General features: G+C 47.6%; 1 protein-coding gene across 12 annotated transcripts in view; it reads right to left on the bottom strand.

Annotated features, from left to right (window-relative positions):
* Positions 1-194, bottom strand: part of Jakmip3 (Janus kinase and microtubule interacting protein 3) — a 146,466-nt gene extending 146,272 nt beyond the window's left edge. For 11 of the 12 annotated variants that reach the window (XM_013503116.1, XM_013503115.1, XM_013503119.1 and 8 more), the window contains exon 1: positions 72-186. The gene's annotated coding sequence lies outside the window, so the exon portion shown is untranslated. Of the gene's footprint in view, positions 1-71 lie in introns of all 12 variants that reach the window. The other variant, XM_013503117.1, reaches the window with a different exon arrangement.
* Positions 195-5,563: the final 5,369 nt, after the last annotated feature.

The following is a 5,563-nucleotide window of genomic DNA, read 5'->3' as shown; positions in this document are numbered from 1 at the left end:
CCCGCGGTCCCCGGACGCACCGTGCCAGGCGCCGGGGAGCGCAGAGACCCGGTTTGGGCGTGCGCGCTTACCTGCCCCGCCCGGCTGCTGGGAACGCGGGGCCCCAGAAGACCGCCGGCTGCTGCTTACCGAGGCTCCCCGAGAGCAGGCTCCGGCCGGCGTGGGCTCCGAGGCAGCAACGTCCGACGGCCCCGCTCAGCCATTGCAGTGGCGCTGCGGCGGGCGGGGGGCGCGCGTCACCGCGGGCGGGCGCCCCGAAAACCCGGCCCTCCCCGACCCTCCAGCTCTCGGTCCGCTCCCGCCCGGTGCGCGGGCTCAGCTACACCCGCCTCCGGATTTCTCCAGATTGTTCTTCTAGTTCTTTAAAGAGCAGGTCTGCAATGTATTAAAATCAGAAACGATGCTCCTGAAAATAGCTTTGGCTGCTGCAGAGAAATCTGCAGAGGGAGGGCACGAGGTGAAAGCCAGCTAGGTTTAACAGAGCGTTGCTCCCCACCAAAAACCACGGGCTTACGAGGTACTTATCCGGGCGAGAATTACTCTCATTTCATTCTGGGTATGAGCAGCCATGAGAAGCACGAGATAGTTGCACGTGTGTGTTCCAGCCATTAACTCTTGGCTTTCCATCTCCGAATGCTGCCTTCCGCAGCCCCGTTGCTGGAGAAATGCTGTCTGGAACCTTGTAGCGAACAAGTCCTGTCATGGAATCCACAATTCCATGCTTGTCCCTTCTAGGTGTGCTCTTTTGGGGTCTTCATCTGTCAAGCAGAAAGATACTGATACTTCGTTAAGAGTTGCTGGAGGGCATAGATGAGTGAATAAACCTGTAAATACTGTTTTATGAAAACCTACGTACTGGTTACACAATTCCTTAGCAGAATGCACCTTCTCTGGGTACCAAAATTATAAAAGAGCGCAACCTCAAATTCTGGGTAGGGAAAGCAAAGTGGATTCCTATGCATAATAATGAGGGCTGCCTCTCCCGCTTCCTCCTGGACCTATGCATGCTGGCCACAGGAAGACCAGAGCCATTTGCTGGTTGTTGGAGAAGAGTTCATGTGGTAACACAGAACCTCAGCCTTGCCAGGGGCTGATCTCCCAACCGTTGATCTGTGAAGTCTTTAAAACAGGACATTCCAGACTGCTGTGATAGCAGATACATCACAAAGCTTGTAAATCCCATGCCCATGTCATTGGTTTCTTGTGAGAAGCGGTTGTAGAGGGATAGTGTAAGAGCGAACAAGCCACTCAGTGAGTCTCCAGGTGATGTAAGTGGTGGAAGCTCAGTGGATGGAGAAGAAAAAACTATGCTGAGAACAAGAAAGGGTCTGTTCTAATGGGGAGTCTGACATAATCAGTTTGCCACCAGCTGGCCAGCTGGCCCCCACGTTGTAATGCTACATCCCAGGCCTCTTGCTAGTCGTGGTTGTGGATAGACGGAGCACTCAGTTGTGACAATCACCAGACCAGCCTTGGCAGGGCAGGGAAGGAAAGTTCAAGGCTGTTTGTGACCCATCCATGCACTGTAGCCACTTCTGTGACTATTTTGTGACACATCGCATAACAGAGAAGAGTTGGGTGCTCTCTGCAGAATAGGTCGCCTTCTCTCCTACCGTGAGTATCTTCTATGCAGTAGCAGTATTTGGTGAGTGTGCACCTACAGTCACATCTGGGCGGGTCCATTCCAGAAGCCCTGTCCATGCACATGTCTTCCCAGAACTGCACCCTAGTCAAATCAGCTTCCAAGCAAAATAAAGCATAATCATATGTACTGCTTGAAGCTTGGCCTGCTGCATGGAGTTCACTTGCCCTGCTGTCCACTGGGGCCAATTTGAGTATGGCTGTGATGCTATCAGACCTCTTCCAGCCAATTCCAGCCTAGCATGCAAAAGTATCTGTACACTCAGCAATATTTCTGTTGTTGTTGTTCCTTGGTCAGCCTGCTTTAGGGAACTCTCCATAAAACCAAAAATGCAACTGGGTGTGGTGGCACACGCCTGTAATCCCAGCACTCAGGAGGCTGAGGCAGGAGGATCATTGCGAGTTCGAGACCAGCCTGGGCTACAAAGTAGCTCAAGGCCAGCCTGAACTGCATAGCAAGACCCTGTCTCAAAAAGGCCAAAAACAAACAAAACAAAAACTAAAAATGCAGGTGGTGGGACAGGGGGTACTAGAGAGGTAGAGGTACTCAGAGGGTGAGCTATACACTCATGAAACTTCTTTGAATGTTTAGGATATGCTTGAGAATAATCTAGCATTAGCTTACTAGAGCAGTCATGATTAAATACTACAGATTAAGTAGCTTGAACAGTTGTTGTCTCATAGTTCTGGAGGCTGGATGTCCAAGATCAAGCTGCTGGCTGGGTTGGTTTTCCCTGAGGCCTCTTTCCTAGGTGTGGAGATGGCCACCTGGATTAGGCACTTTCCCATGGCTGAGAAAAAATACCCAACACCCACAATTTAAAGGAGGAGAGGCTTATTTCAACTCAGGATTTTTAGAAGATCCAGCCCATCATCAGCTGGCTCCAAGGCAGAAAGGGCATGGGTGACAGCGGGTGGTGCAGGACAGCTGCTCATCCCACAGCAGCCAGGAAGCAGAGAGAGAAGGGAGGAGCTGGAGATAACAATACACCCTTCCCAGTCACACCCCCATCCGCCCACCTTCAACAGGTCAACACCAACACCACAGTCAGCTGCTAAACTCATCGATGGATAAATCTACTGAATATAGAGCCCCTGTGACCTGATCATCTTCAATACACAAGACTTTCGGGGGACACTTTAGATCTAAGCCATAACCCCACCTTTCCCCCTGAGTCCTCATGTGGTCTGTCCCCTGCATGTGCATCCCTGATGTCTTCCTCTCTTTCATTTCTCATAAGGACACCTGTCTTACTGGATTAGGGGTCCACCCTTATGATCTCACTTAACCTTAATTATTCCCTTCAGGGCCTGTCTCCAAATAGTCACGTGGACTTCAACACATGAACTGGGGTAGGGGGAGAGCATAGTGCAGGCCATGCTAAACCTCATATATAGCACTTCCATTTTTAGGGTAGAGTTGTGTTGAGCATGCTCATTTCTGTGGCTTGATGAATCAGATAACACCAGGTAATAATGGATAACTGATGTTGGATGATCTCTTAGTGAACTGTGGTGAGAGATAGTACTGTCTGCTGAGAACTCATGAGCAAGCCAGAAATGATTTCTCAAAGGGGAATGGCTATGTGCTGATAAGGACCTCAGCTTTGACTGTGGTTATCCTCTCGAGGTCTGCAATACAACAACATGATCTTTTTTTAGACAGCGTCTCAGTATGTAGTTCATACTGTCCTCAAACTCCCTATGGAGTCTAGGCTGGCCTTGAACTCCCAGTAATCCTTCTGCCTCAGCCTCCCAAGTGATGGGATTATAGACATGCGTCACCACATCTGGCAAAGGGTATTGGGCACCAACATTCTTATATTTCATGGACACGTGAAGCATTATAAGAGTCACTAAGCCACAGAGCCCAGGAAGATTCATGCTGCCATGAAGCCTAATCAGCTGAGTAGAGCTTTCTTGCCCTGAGCTCTCAAATAAACTTCATGTGTACTGCTTTCAAGATCCAAAGAGGCCCACCATTCATATTTTGGTGGTGAAAGATACAAGTTACTATATGCTGCCTCCTCCCACTCAGTTTAAAGGAGATCCTCACATCTTCCAGTCTGCTGAAACTTCAGAAACTCCAAGAGCCTAAGGAAGTGTTATGGCTATTATTCTCCACCCTCTAGCACTCACAAATCTTTAACCAGGCACTTGGGTACCAGCTACTTCCTGCTTACTGAAACTATGTATATGTAATATTTCCAGCAGGATTCAGGGCAGTTGGTGAGGATCCCGTGGACTAAGTTGTGACCCTGAACAGTGTTTGTGTACTACTGAATCAAGACCATAAGATGGACTGATACCCCTGCAGTGTGAAAGCAAACTCATCCTGGGATTCTACAGTGACTGGTGCAGAAAGAAAATGCATCTGCCAGTTTGATGGCCACATACAATGTACCAAGAAGAGAACTGACTTACTCCACTGTTCTAGTAAATAGGCCATATCTGCAACATTGACTGGAGGTCAGTATTTGATAAAGCTTAGGATAACCCACCATCCTGCTCCCTAATCCATTTGTTTTCCACTTAAGCCAGTCAGTGAATTAAATAAGTAGTCATTCCTCAACTTTTCAAGATTTGAATGTAGCGCTAATCAGCTCTAGGTATGCAGCACTGCTTTGGGCTTATTATTGGGGGTGAGCGAGCGCCGTATCCTCCAGCACCTCTACCTGATGCCTTCATTACATGGGTCAAGGAGTCAATCTGGGAATTCTACCAGTTACTAAATATATCATGCCGGGCATGGTGAAGCACGCCTGTAATCCCAGCACTCCAGAAACTGAAGCAGGAGAATAGCTGTGAGTTCAAGGCCAGTCAGGGCTATAAAGTGAGTTTAAGGCCAGCCTGAACTTCATAGTGAAACCCTGTCTAAAAAAGACAAAAAATTCAATCTACTCCAAGGATATTTCAGACACTAAAGGAAGAGCCACAAGGCAACTGAATACCACTTCAAAATGAAAAACAAAAAGGGCTGGGAATGCAGGTCAGCAGTAGAGCACTGACCCAGCTTTTTCAAGGCCCTGATTCAACCTCTAGGACCCCAGGGGCTGGGGCTGGGGAAGAAAGAAAGTGGAGACTAGTGAGTATCTGGGGAGAAATAAGATATACAAGTGGTCTCAAAGTGCTTCCTCCTGAGAGATTTATTAATCACAAAGGGGTCATGGTACATTTACAGTGGGAAAGCCTAGCAGACACTGATGTAATCTACACACTAAAGCTCACAACATCTGGAATGGCACAAGTCAATACTGTGCATCTCAAAATATGAGACTAGAGATACATAGTGTCATTTCTGAAATATTTCTGCCCAAATTCATATCTGAATCTAGTCATGTCAAGATCAAGCATCTCACAAACCTAAACTGAGGGGTATTTCTGCAGAACCACTGCTACCTGTACTCATAAACTTGTCAAGATCAGAACAAACAAAAATTAGAAACTGCTCTAAATTCACAGAGGACAAAGAGAATGACCCACAGATATGACTCATAATTCAGGGTTTGGTTTTCCTATTACAAGCACCATTGGATATGGGAAAATTTGATTAGCAAATCATACCTGTGTTAACTTTCTGATTCGATAGTTGTGCTGTTGAGTTTGCTTTCACACTGCAGGGGTATCAGTCCATCCTATGGTCTTGATTCAGTAGTACACAAACACTGTTCAGGGTCACACCTTAGTCCACGGGATCCTCACCAACTGCCCTGAACCCTGCTGGAAATATTACATATACATAGATTCAGTAAGCAGGAAGTAGCTGGTACCCAAGTGCCTGGTTAAAGATTCGTGAGTGCTAGAGGGTGGAGAATAATAGCCATAACACTTCCTTAGGCTCTTGGAGTTTCTGAAGTTTCAGTGGACTGGAAGATGTGAGGATCTCCTTTAAACTGAGTGGGAGGAGGCAGCATGTTGTAAC

The sequence above is a fragment of the Chinchilla lanigera genome, unplaced genomic scaffold (genome assembly GCF_000276665.1).
Source record: "Chinchilla lanigera isolate Chin_1 unplaced genomic scaffold, ChiLan1.0 scaffold00076, whole genome shotgun sequence".
Lineage (NCBI taxonomy): Eukaryota > Metazoa > Chordata > Mammalia > Rodentia > Chinchillidae > Chinchilla > Chinchilla lanigera.
This window is presented reverse-complemented; position numbering and strand designations above follow the sequence as displayed.